The 13,393-nt window shown below is 52.3% G+C and overlaps 1 long non-coding RNA gene across 4 annotated transcripts; it reads right to left on the bottom strand.

The window, feature by feature from the left end:
• Positions 1-1,434: 1,434 nt before the first annotated feature.
• On the bottom strand, positions 1,435-12,816 carry LOC139078277 (uncharacterized). 4 transcript variants are annotated; one of them, XR_011531182.1, is made up of 8 exons: positions 12,195-12,816; positions 10,382-10,466; positions 7,854-7,972; positions 6,366-6,566; positions 5,744-5,868; positions 4,532-4,592; positions 2,129-4,377; positions 1,435-1,947 (listed from the first exon to the last, which is right to left on the bottom strand). It is a non-coding gene; the product is annotated as an uncharacterized lncRNA (long non-coding RNA). The 4 variants fall into 4 exon arrangements; XR_011531179.1 differs by having other exon boundaries at positions 7,844-7,972; positions 12,195-12,807; XR_011531180.1 differs by lacking the exons at positions 10,382-10,466; positions 12,195-12,816 and adding an exon at positions 10,499-11,155 and having other exon boundaries at positions 7,844-7,972.
• Positions 12,817-13,393: the final 577 nt, after the last annotated feature.

Raw genomic sequence — 13,393 nt, 5'->3', positions numbered from 1 at the left:
AGATGCCCTTCCTGGGGCTGTTACATCAGAAAGTGGGCGTGATTCTCACAGAGCAGCGGGACTTCATCTCGTTCCCCCTTGGCCATGGCTGTTCAGTCCTGGCCTTGGTACTCGGTTGAATTGCGTCCCCCAGAAAGATCTGTTCAAGTCCTGATCCCTGGTACCTGTGAAGGTGGCCTTATTTGGAAATAGGGTCTTTGCCAATGTAACCAAGGTAAGATGAGGTCACACCAGATTAGAGCGGGTCCTAAAGCTAGTGTCTTTGTAGGAGGAAGGAAAGGGAGATCAGGACACAGAGACATGGACACAAGAGGGAAGAAGTTGATGTGAGGATGGAAGCATACGTATAGATATGTATCTACATGAACATATATATATCTGCGTGTGTTGAATAGCCAATAACAACAATAACGACAATAATTTACCCTCCAGAGTAAGACCCGGGGAAACACTTCCCACAACTGCAAAATCTTTAGCCTACACCCTGAATCAGTAGTTCTCAACAGACACAGTTTTGATCCCCAGAGGATTTTCGTTGCTATTTTTCATTGGAATCATTTTTGTTTGTCGAAACTTTCAGGGCGGGTGCTATTGGCATCTAGTGGGCGGGGGCCAGGGATGCTGCTAAACATCCTACAATGCCCGGGACAGCCCCCAGCACAGAGAATGATCCTGACCCAAATGTCCATAGTGCCCAGGTTGAGAAACCCTGCCTAGAAACACAAGATATTCAAATTGGAAGAAACATCTCATATCACAGAAAAAGTCCCTCATTTAAGGATGGGTAAACTGTGGCCGAGAAAGGGAAACAATTTGTCCAAAGGTATGATATCAGGGAGGGGAGGAGCTGAGACAAATGCTCAGGGTCCCTTTGCCCAGGCTAGAGTTCCAGCCACTGAACCTCGGTACCCCATCGCTGGAAATGAGAACGGAGTGGAAGCTGCCAAACAAAAAGAAGAGGGCCTCTTCCCCACCCCCAAGAACCAATCCGGTTCTTGACTCTTCAAAGCCCGAGACCGACAGCAGGCAAGGCGGTGGCTGAGAACCACCTCTAACCCTGCGCCCGGTACATGGCACTGTGCTCGGCCCTGAATGCCAGCTCACAGCAAGGAGCCACGCCGTGCCCACCAGCCAACCTCATGCTGGGCTCCAGCCCAGATCACTAAAGAGATGCCCTCTCCGTGGCTAAATGCCTTGGCGACACAGGTGGTGTCCTCTGCTTTCCCCAGAGCCAGGGCTACAGGGCTCCCGCCGCGGGGTGTCTCCTGTCTGCTGTAGAATGGCGCCTGAGCCCCCAAACAAGACAGGAGGGTCTGCAGTTTCCTACTGCTTTACAGGAAGCACACCGCCGGGGCCACGATGCTGCCATCCCCCCTCACCCTCGGAGAGAGCTCCCTTTGGCGGGAGGCAGGGAGGAACGAGGGATAACAGATCGCTCCTTGAAGCATTTATGAAGCTGGAATCAAGACCTTGTCTTAGGCCCCCAGCAACAACTGGGTACCTTGCGTCCTGATGGGTAACAGAACAGCCACCCACGCCTGGGATCTTCAGGATTTTTCCATCAGAAGCCAATTTAAGTACATCGGTTGGGCTGGAAACCCCTGTCATCCCCAGGTCTTCATGGCGACCAGTTACCCGTTCTGCGTCTAGACTTGGAATTTCTGAGTCAACAGTGGAAACACGCACTGGTGGCTGAGATTAAAACAACCAGTTTTATCCAAGTTTTATCTGCTGTTTGCAAAGCATTTCCACGTCCTGAAACTCCTGGAATCTTCACAATCTTCCAGAGAGGATGCAGAGCAGGGATTTTTAGCTGCATTTAACAGATGAGTATCTGGCCTCAGAGGGTGTGGTGATATGTCCAAAGTCACACACCTGGTAAGTGCGGGAGCTGAAGTTCAAGTTCAGGCCTTGTCATTCTCCGCCTTCTCGCCACCACACACACGCCTGTGGGAATGTTAACGGTCTGATCAAAGTCCAGTCCACTGGGTCACCCCTAGCCCACCGTGATAGCCCCAGAACACTTTAGTAAAACCCTAGGGCTTCAAACAAGAGTTTAAAGGCCAGCCCCACTCTGGATCACTTTCTCTGCCCTTCTCCGTGCCCTTGGAGGCTGACTTGTACTTGCCTCCATCTTCTGATTGGGCAAGGCCAATTGGGAGCCTCAGCAAGATGGACGGAGGAGAGCACCATTGCCGCAGGCTGCCTGGGTCCCTCAACTGAAGGTCATCGGTCCTCTCAAGTGCTCTCATTAGGAGAAAAAGAAAACAAAATGGAGGATGGAGAGGTCTGGAGTAGAAGTGGGGTTGTTGCAATTTTAAATAGGGGGCCCAGGAAAGACTTCCCCTTGAAGGTGGCATTTGAGCAAAGACCTAAGAACAAGTGAATGATCAAGCCGTGCAGATATCTTGGGGAAGAACTTTCCAGACACCTGTTGTGTTGGAGCAATAGCAAAGCAGCTAGACCACATGCTCAAGGGATGGCCCAGGGCACAAAGGGATGGATGGCCCCAGGGAATGGACTGGATTTAAGGCAGCGTAGGTGGGGCAGGAGCCAAAGAGAAGAGGGGAGGGCAGCCATGGCTCAGCCCAGCGAATCCGTTACTAGTAGAAAAATAGCGTGAGAGACAAGCTGCCTGGAGGAAGGATCTGCGACTCAGCTCTGAGCCCTTCGAGAAGCGATTACTGAATGAGTTGAGCGTACTCAGCCCTGGACGTCACTTTCCCAGAGCTGCCTCCATCGCTCTTAAACCTTCACTCCCTTTACTTTTCCTCCCTTTGTTTATCATTGTCTGTCCTTACGTGTGTCTTTGTTTATTGCCTCTCTACACAAGAATATTTAAAGTGCATGAAGACAGAGACCCTCCCTGTCACGGCCAAGGCCATATCCCCAAGATCAAGTAGAAGGCTTGGCACACAGCAGGTGCTCAACGAATGTTTAAAAATGAATAAATGTGTGGATTGATGAACGCACAAACTATTACCACCACTGAAAGCTAATTTTTTCCTTTTCCCCAAAAGAGTTTTCATTCCAGTCCATATGAAAGGAGATGCAAGACCTACAGCTCTACCACTGAGAAGAAAGCATAGCTTTTAAGCACTCAGGGTCCGTGAGTCAACAAAGCATTTGGCACACAGTAGGTGCTTAATAAACAGTCACTGACTTGACCAGAGATGTAACCTGAAGTACTGAGAAAAGCATTAGCCTGGGAGCCCCAATTCAGCCCTGAATCTACCCCACAGTTTCTAAATGCCACAACGCACTATCTTGAAATATAAGTCTTTGTGCTCTCATTGCCTTCTCCACCCATCCTTCCTGTACAAGACTCTGCCCTGATAAATCAGAGGGATCCACACCAAGTGGGAGAGAATTAAAATTGTTTCAGCAGAAATGAAAGGAGAAATTGATAACATTCCTTTTTTTTTCTTACTTCAAAGGAAGCTCTTGAAAATAAATGGGAGGCGCCAAGGGAAACAGGCATTAAGTGTACGCCATAATAATGATATAAAAAGAGAACAGAGAGATTGCCAGAGACCCCCATCCCAGGCGTGGCTGGAAGAGACTGGGCGACCGAGGGGACTGGACTTGGCAGGACCAAGAACAGGATTCAAGTCAGCATCGAGAGCTCTGGAAGCTCAGCCCACCCTTGCAGACCCCCTGCCAGCAAGTAAGTAACCCCCTGAACTGTTCAGAGCCAAACAAGGGCCTTCCACTGGCAGCCGCTCAGAGGCCCCCAAGGATCCCCCAGCAGGATGATGTCCATCTAAAGCCAGGACTCTGCTGAGCACTAACTGAACTGCTGCTGTGGGTCAACTCTGTCGTCAATAGTTTGAGATACTTCTGCGTTCCACCCACATCCCACCCTCTTGATATCCAGGGGCTGGTGGGCTATGAGGGCAAAAGCCCCAGCACCTGGCCCCGTCTGAGACTGGATGGCAAATGGCCAAACCCAGGGCAAGAGATACATGAGAGCTTCACCTCTGGGGCCTGTTTCCTCTTCTGTAAAGTGGAGAGGGAGATCCTTGACCTCAAGCAAGCAGCTGGCAGATGAAAAGGAGAGGAACTTCCCTCCACTTGAAGTGCTCTCAGCAGCACTTGTGTAGGAGAAGCACGGGGGGCGGGGGGGGGGGGTGGGGAGGATGAGGAGGAAGATGAGAGCCAGCCCAGCACAAAGCAGAGACGGCTCCCAGGAGCTTGCCTGCAAATAGCTGGGACAACAAGCCAGACATTCGGTTCCACGATTGCTTCTTGAGGAAGAGACAGTGGGACCAAGGCAACAAGAATTCATTCTCTCAACCATCCAGTCATTCACTCTACAAATGTTTATTGAGCATCTGTGTGTGCTACTGTGCACTGTGCAAGACCCTGGGAATAAAGCTGTGAACCAGAGAACACAGGGGTTAGTGAGGCAGACAAGTACATCAAGATACTTAAGGATAAGTATTTAACTACAGTTGTCAAAGTGCTGCAAGGAAAAAAATACAGAGATCGCTTTCGTCAAGAACTGAGAAGGGTCTGAGATCTACCCTACCTGCAAGCTAGCAAGTGAGCCCACCGCAGTTTTATGGATGCCGGCAGAAGACAGGAGACTCCTGGGTCAGAGACAAAGGACGGTTATTACTTACAGCCATAGCAGTAGCCAGAGCATCAACATTTTCTTGCACAAGTTCCCCAAACCCCGATTCCCACAGAGCAGTGCAAAGACATGTAATGAGTTGCATTACGGGAAAGGAATCCTGAGCCCTGGAAACCCAAATCGTGTGTGTGTGTGTGTGTGTGTGTGTGTGGTAAAAACATACAACGCAAAATCTACCGTCTTAACCATTTCTCAGTGTGCAGTTCAGTAGAGTTAAGCATATTCTCATTGTTGTGCAACAGATCTCCAGAACTTTTCCATCCAAACTCTTGCAGGATGAAACAGTTCCCACTAAATAACTTCCCACTCCCCTCCCCACTCCCCCGCCTCTGGCAGCCACCATTCTACCTTCTGCTCCTACGAATCTGACTACTCTAAGTACCTCCTACAAGTGGACTCAGACAGTATTTGTCTTTTTTTGTGACTGGCTTATTTCACTTAGTATAATGTCCGCAAGGTTCATCTATAGCATTGCATGCGTCAGAATTTCCTTTCTCTTTAAGTCTGAATAGTATTTAGAAACCCAAATCTTTTATCATGGACAGTAAATATGCCTGCCCTTTGCTCTGGAGAAAGACACTATCTCTATCTTCCAAGACTATTCACTGCATGAACATCCTCTAAAATATAGTCTGAAGGAAGGCAGTTTGTGCCTTTGCTTGCAAGATGTGTAGAAACACAAGACACCCAGGAGAATGGTCTCCAGACAACTCTCAATCCAAAAAAGATTCACCCCTCCACCCATCCATCTATCCTGGGGGGGACCAGCTACTAAGCACAATGCTTCAAATAATAATGGTCTGTGCCCTCACACAGCTCACAGCCAGGCTTCAATCACACCTACAGACAGAAGACTCCAGCACAGGGAGGTGGTGTATCATTTTAATTGAGGACATGAGGTTTTCACCCCGCAAGTTTGCTCCTAGGAATTTCCTAAAAACGAGTGCACACGTCCACCAAGAATGTTCATAGCAGCTTTACCCACAGTAGCCCATAACTGGAAACGACCCACATGTCCATCAACAGATGAATGGAGAAACAAATGCAGTGCATCTGTACAACGGAACACAACCAGGCAGTGAAAAGGAATGAAGCACTGACACTCACAACACGGATGCTGAGCGTGGAGCTTGATGCTGAGGAAAAGAAGGCAGACGCCAAAGAGGACGCTCCGTAAGCTTCCATTCGCGTGAAATTCCAGAAGACGCAAAGTGGATCTGTGCTGAAAGAAACTGGAACAGGGGTCGCCCCTGGGATGACAGGGCCAGGGAAGGGGGCTTAACTGGAAGAGGAAGGAACTTCCTGGGGTCCCGGAAATGCTCTGTACCTTGATAGGTATATGGAGATCTGTGCGTTTCACTCTGTTTAAATTATACCACAATTTGCTAAAGCCGTGTTTAAAGAACACGGGCTTTGCAGTCGGGCAGACCAACCCCTAGACTTTTTGACCAAGCAAACCAATCGATTCTTCTTTGCATTTAAGCCGGTTTGAGAAGAATCCTGGCTCCCCCTGCTTCTCCTCACCTCTGCGTGTCCGGTGCCTGTCACAGGGCAGAGCACAGACCCGGAGCTCAGCAAACAGGGTCACATGCGCCAATAAAAGGGGCACTAGACATATGGTCTCGGAGCATCTTTAGGAGTAGACTTTGTTTCCACAAATAAAATCTTATCTATCTTATCTAAAGCAAATGAAAGTGATCCCACAGACATTTAAATCTGCATTCCTTACTGAAAACTGTGCTCTTGTTTAGGGACCATTGGAAGTCCCTGAAATCCCTTCATCCCTTCACTCCACATGCGCAGACATGCGGGGTGCCTCTGTGTGCCGGTACTGGCGAGGTTACTGGAGAGGTTGAGGCGAGTGAGACAGACACAGACGCGGTCACTGCCTGGTGGAGCTCGCATTCTGGTGGGAGATGGAGCTCGCATTCTGGTGGGAGCGACAACAAAAATGCAAATTAAACTCTGATAGGAGATCTTTGCAGGTACTGATCAGAGCTCTGAGGACAAAACAATGGAGGATGTCAGAGAATGTGATGGAGAGTGACTGGAGGGTGCTTCAGACAAGGCAGGAGGGGCGGGCCTCCCTGAGGAGGGGACATCTGAGCTGAGGCCGGAAGGGGAGGAGCAGCAGTGCCCTGAAGTGCTGGCGGAGGAGCCTTGCAGGTAGATGATGCCTCGTGAGGGGAGTCCCTTGAGGCTGGCCTTCTGAGATTCTGAAGAGGTGGACTGGAATAATGTGAAATGGCTGGGGCCGGAGCCTGTCAGTTTTGTTCTGCCTCTCACTTGCTGTGCAATTCCCCATGAGTCTCTTGCCCTCTCTGGGCTTTGTTTCATTATCTGAACACTGCGAGAAGATCTGACAACACGATCTCTAGGAGCTGTTCCAACTGTGACAAATCAGGGGCATTTGACAGGACATTTGCAAAGCACAGGCTGCACGCTCTCAAGGTTTTGAGTCCAAAAGGACGAAAGACCAAGGGACAGAGTCAACCGGGGCAGTGCCCTCTAGGGCAAACCAAATGCATCTCAGGCCCAAGAGGATGAGGGCTGAGGCTGAAGGCTCTGACAGCTTTGCTGCTGCAAAATGAAGATGTTCTCTGGTCTCCCAGCCCTGTCTGCAGGAACAAAACGAGGTGGCGCAAACCCAGAGCGCTCCGCAGAGCTGTCGGCAGCCCTCCGACTGGCTGCAGCCTTGGAAATAAATGGGCCCGTCAGCTGCCGAGGAGGGTGAGCTCAGGATTTCAGACGAAAATGAAATAAGAGGGAACACAGCCCAGAAGCAATGCAAAGTGACGACAAGGGGATTCAAATCTTCCATTGCAGCAAGACGGATGCTCGGAGCTCAGCATCCGGGCGCTGACCTCAGACGTGGGGACACAGGGGCTACGAGCTCATGCCCAGGGGCTGGCAGGTGGGCCCTGCACTTCTGGGATCCCTGGGCTGTCTGAGGGGACCTGGTCTGGGCTGGCAAAGCCCCTGCTTTCTTGCCCCAGCCCTCCCCTGTCCTCCTCTTGCTGAAGCCGTGTAGTCCAGTGTGTCTCCAGATCAAAGAGCCTACAGTAGCAGAGCTGGGGGCCAGCTAACTTCAGCCCGGTGCCAAGGGAAGGAAGCCTCAAACTTCACAGCCTCCTGGCAGGAGGGAAACAGATTACAGCCCCAGGAAATGGATGATGCAGAGAAGACAACAATAGAAAAACCCATCACCTGCCGGTACCTCCAATCCTGGTAAAATCCAGGTTCCAGGCATTCTGTGTCTGGTGCAATTGCAGCCTCTTGTTTTCTGGCTGTGCATTCCCGAGCAAGTTACCTACCTGCGTCTCAGGTCCCTTGTCTCTAAAATGGGAGAAGTAACAGTGATGACCACACAGGGTTATTGTGAAATTAAACGTAAAAATCTGAGAACAGTATCTGGCACATAGTAAGTGCTCTTGATAAGTTAGTTAATTTTTATAAATTTATTGTTTTATGTTCACACTAAGTATATCTCTACATGTCCAGGTAAAGCAGCATGGTAGCAGCCAAGTTCCAACACTGGAGTTCGTTGATACTAAGACTCTTCAGACTGATTCACAGCAAGCACCCTCCTAAGTGTCCCCTCCCCACCTCCCCAACAATTTTCAGAGTGATGCCCAGCCTCCCTTTGGGCCATGCTAAGCATCAGCCAGTGCATAGTGCTCTGATGAGCTGTCTACCCTCTTAAAGAAAAAAGTTAGAAGGGATTAAAATCTCAAAATCCTCTAGGGGCCAGGAAGGTAAAGTAGATAAGTAAAGGGAGCCTAATGTTAGACATTAAGGAGTAGTGGGGATTGTGGCAAACTGGAAGACCCATGCCCCACTTAAGGAAAAAGGTGCTACCAGATCTAGCCAATTTTTGCCAGGGAGGAATGTAGGCTCAGGGTTGGCACACCTTCTAAGTTTTCAAGGGAAGCCGAAAACCCAGAGTTTTATTTGAGATCTCCTGATTTTCAAGTATTGGCACATAATTCATTATTTTTAAAACACAGAAGGCTAGCCAGATACATCTGTTTGTACCCTCTGAGTGGAGGAGCAGAGCCCTCCCAGCTGTTACTGACTGCCAGGCAAGTGCCCTCTCCCTGCAAGAACCATTACATTCCGGCTTTGCTGAAGCAACAAGAAACTCTGGACCGATCTTAATTAAGCTCCAGGCAGAAGGTCTATTAGTTGATAAAGGCTTTGGAAAAAAAGTGAGAGAAGAGTCCCCTGAGGGCTGGAGCAGCGGAGGAGAACTGAAAGAGGGAGGTGCACTTTGAAACAGGTTTTGAGGGTTGTCAGAACTAGGAACAACTGAGGAACAAGCCACAATCCAGAGGAGGGATGGAGGGAGATGGGGAGTTAGAAGGAACTGAAAGCTGTAACTCAGAGCTTCGCCCATTCAAGTGTGGATGCAAAATGTCACACCACAGCTCTCTATGGCGGAGAGTCCATTAGGAAGGTGACTGCCCACTGCTCTGGGCCGCTGGCACTTGGAGACAGCCCCCAGGATGCAGGGTCCCCCCAGGAGGAAGGACAGTGCACCGTCCTCTCAAGGTGACCTTCACTGAGCTGGACGTCCTCTACCCCGGGCACACTTCTCTCAGCACACGGGTCTGCTTATGTGCTGGCTCCCTCGCTAGAACGTCAGCTCTTCCAGGGCTGGACAGGTTTCTTTTGTATCCTGAGTGGTTGCTCAGCACTTGGCATTTGGGAAGCTTCCTAATGAAGGTGTGTCACATGATCCAGTGATTGGAACCAAAGAGCAAGAAGCAAGAATAAAGGGCACGACCACACCTCCAAAACTGAAACTCCCCCCAGGATGGGGAAAACGACAAGGGCATCAACGCTCATTGCACAAAGCAGCCACGAAGATGTGGTGTTTGCACAGAGGATCACCTCACATGGGATGGGGAAAGGCCGGTGACATAATGGCCAGAGTCAGAGGCCTAAAACAGGCCCAAAGCCCCCAGGAGATGCATACAATACACAACCTATCAGAGTTCTAAGGAGTGTCTTGGATCATTCTAGAACTAGAGCCAGGAATAGCCCGTCCCTGGAGAGATGGTGCAGCTGAGCGGCTCAGGGCGCCGAGGGTACATGCATTCAGTCACACAGCTGGTCTAGTGGCACAAGCTGGACCAGAAGCCAGGTCTCCTGACTCCCAGTCCACAGCACCCTGGACCAGGAGCTGAGCTGGGGCTGGACTGAGGCCGGTGGGGCTCTCGCCTGGGGGTGAAATTTAAGGAGGCGCCAAAAAGCTCAGGAATCAAGATAAATAAAATTTTGATATGATATTTTTTAAGAATCAAATTTAGTGCAAAACCAATCCATGGTGAGCAAAATACCAACTTTTAAAATAAAGACTTAAAGAAAGTTGTCCCTTTGCACACCTCAGCCTCACTGGCTGCGCCCGGCTCCGGCTCCCGGAGTCCTGAGGTGACCATTGACGGCGACCTGAAGGAACCGGTTCTGTGGAAGCCTATGGGAAGATCATTCCAGGCAGAGGGAGGCACAGAAAGAAGGCAGAATGCCTGGAGCAGAGAGAGCGCGAGAGAGGTGGCAGGGGACTGCCCATGCACCCACCCCCACCGCGACTTGCCTTGCCGAGCAGCAGTTTTTCTACAAGCTGTGCCCAGGGACACCCAGTTAGACCCCCGGCAGGAGAACTAAGGAAGAAAATCCCCCCACTCCCACCCCTACCATCACCCCCCCACTCCCACCTCCCCAGACTCAGCTCCTAACTCTCACCAGTTGTCTTGCAAATCTAAGCCTTTTCATCTCAAGGGGAAGAATGGACAAACGGCGTGGACAGCTCTGGGTAACCCTTCGTGCCCTGGAAAAACAACCCAGAACTTTATGACTTACCGAGAGTTGGCTATGAATGAGAAGGAACGCCTGTCCTTTAACCGCTAACTGTGACTCCCTTTTAAGGTATTTCCTCCGGGCCAGGGAGGCCACATCCTCCTCCTGCCCCCAAAACTAAGAGCAGCTTGTTTTCTAGTGACAAGTTGGGCTTTCAGGTCAGACAGCCCTGGGTTCAGATCCAGCTTTGCCATTTCCTGTGTGACCCTAGACAATTTACCAAGATGAGAGGTCAGCAGCTCCTGCTTCCAGGGGCCCGTTGGTAATTTAAGTGACATGATGTGGGCTGAGGCCCAAACCACAGGCAAGGGAGGGGATGACCCGGCCCCAGCACACTGCTCACGTGAGGGATGTCAGCCACATCTCCCAGTGTTTCAGAAGAAAAAAATTTATGTGAAATCTCCCGATCTTTAAAGATTGGCAACTAATTCAAAATTTTTAAAAAAATTTTAACCCAGCAGGGCCCAATAAAACAGGTCTGTGAGCCAGAGCCCACCGACTGGCCCAGTTTGTGCCTCTGATGTCTACGAATAGCCCTCGTAGGTGCTCAGCAAGCATCCACGGCTCCTGTCTTCTCAGGGAACTCTCACAGGCACCATCAGCATCCATTTCCACACAACAGCTCGGGAAGGATGCTTCTCAAGAGGGAAATGAAAATATGAAGGGAAGAGCTGAAAATCTGGAAGCCTTTAAAGGGAGGGAGAAACTGCGAAGAGGGAATTCCTTAAAAGGATTTAAAAGAATTTTATTGGACGTAGTTTAGCACAAGTCGGGGATAAGACCAGGCAGTAATTTAACTCCTGGGCACAGCAAGTGAGTCTGTGCATGTGGGGGGTGGATAGGGGGTGGGAGGGAGGGACCGTCCTTACTGATGGGCTCTACCAGTAAGACAGAAGTTTCGGGGTCTTCTATCCACAGGTCACCCCAACATTTCACTGAGGCACACAGTGTTCGGAAAGGCCTAGCCCCCAGGGACAGCCCTTCCCTGAGGCGCTCACCAGGTCCAGCTGATCCTACACAAGAGGAAGCAAGGCGTCAGGCCCCGAGGCCCCGCTGGATCTGGCAGCTCCTGTGGGCTCTGAAGTCAGACCCAGCAGGGTTGAGTTTCAAGTCTTCAACATCAGTGGTTCTCAAAGCGGGATCCCCAGACCAGTAGCACCAGCACCACCAGGGACCTTGTTCTAAGGGCCCCCCAGCAACCCTACTGAATAGAAACTTGTCGGGGGGGCGGGGGGGACTGCCATCTGGGTTTTAACAAGTCCTGCAAAGAACCCGGATTTGGATGCATAATAAAGTCTGAGAACTGCTCCACATCCTCCCCCTGGGGCTTCAGCAAGCCCCAGGTCTCTCTGAGATGACCAGATCCATCCCATAGCACTGTCCTGAGCGTTCCCACAGCGTTTATGTCAGAAGCCTGGTCTGTTCTGTCCATGCCTGGCAGCGTGGAAGATGCTGGAGGGAGAGCACTAACCCTGGCCCCGATGGAGCTTGATGTCTAGCTGGAAGACAGACAGTAAGCAAGGAAAAGAGATAGAAACGCCAATTTTCAGAGGGGAGAGGAAGGCGGGGACCTGACCCAACACCTAGAGCTAACAGTGTTTCTCAAAGTGCGCTCCGGGGACCACCGGATGGCCACAGCCCGCACACCCTCCCCAATACCCATCTCTGCTGTGCCTCAAACGTGCCTCCTCTGGCTCACCTCGCCGCCATTGCCTTTGCTGTTCCATCCACCTGGAAAGCTCTCTCCCAGATCATCCAAAGACGGGCTCCCTCTTCTCGTTCACGGTCAGCGTAAACACCCCCTCCTCGGAGGCCTATCTAAAGTGGTCCCGCCCCTCACTGTACCCCCACCCCGCTCTGGCTTCTTCCTTGCCCTTCTCACAGACTGCAGCTGTGCAGTTAGGGGTGTTCCTGGTCCTGCCTCTCCCCCAGCAGAAGGTGAGTTCTAGGGGGCAGGTCCTTGTCTGTCGTGGTCGCCCACGGCAGAGCTGCTTCACAGCCCTTCCTGAATCTCTGATGGTGGGAAAAGCGGCAGAGACTGGAAGGAAAAGAGGAAAGGAGGTGCGAGGCAAGCGACTCTAAGAGGCCGGCTCTGCGGGGGCGCCCTCTCAGGCAGAGCCCTCCAACCCAACCTGGGCAAAAGCGCGACTCCCACCAACTCTGAGGCGAGCTGGCGCTCCTGGCCGGCTGCCTGCCCTCCGGGTGCGGGACTCCGGGAGCCCAGGACCCATTGCGAGCGCCCAGCCTGGGCCGGGGTGCGGGCGGCTGGGCCACGCGGACTCTGGGGCAGTGATGCACACGGACCTGGAGGGAGAGGCACCTGGCGTGGCCGTTGCTGACCCTAAGAAGTTGACGTGGCAAGGCGCGTGCAGCCCGTGTCCCGTGGTAGCAAGAGGGGCTCACCAGCAGCGGCGCACTAGGACCTCCAGGGAAAAGCACAAGACACGGCGCGTGTGGCCCCGGGATGTGGAAGCGCGTGGAGGATGCGGCCCCGGGACAGCGGAGCGTGGGACTTTGCATGGCACGTGTAGACCCTGGGGCACTGGCTCCAGTGACCAGCGGTGCACTTGAACAGCCAGGGAAAGCACGTGACACTGCGCGCGACCCCAGGAGGCTGGCGCGCGGCTGAGCGCGTGCAGCCCCGGGGCAGCCGAGCGCCGGGAGCCTACGGCCTGCGCGGGGCGGGGGAAGGAGGAGAGGGGGTGGCAGGGGGCGCTTCGTGCGTGCCCCCGAGGCCGGGGCTCCAGAAGGTGCCGTGAGGAGCCCTGCCCAGCCAAGCTACGGGCCGCGGGCTGAGGCGCCCGGACGCCGGTGCCCGCGTGGCGCTGCCACCGCCCGGGCTGCGGGGCGATGCCCGGCGCCGCGCTCTCCGCCGCCCGCCCCCTCTCCCCGCCCCGC

Source organism: Equus przewalskii, chromosome 21, assembly GCF_037783145.1.
Source record: "Equus przewalskii isolate Varuska chromosome 21, EquPr2, whole genome shotgun sequence".
NCBI lineage: Eukaryota > Metazoa > Chordata > Mammalia > Perissodactyla > Equidae > Equus > Equus przewalskii.
The sequence above is the reverse complement of the archived record's forward strand: the minus strand, read 5'-3'. Positions and strand labels throughout refer to the sequence as shown.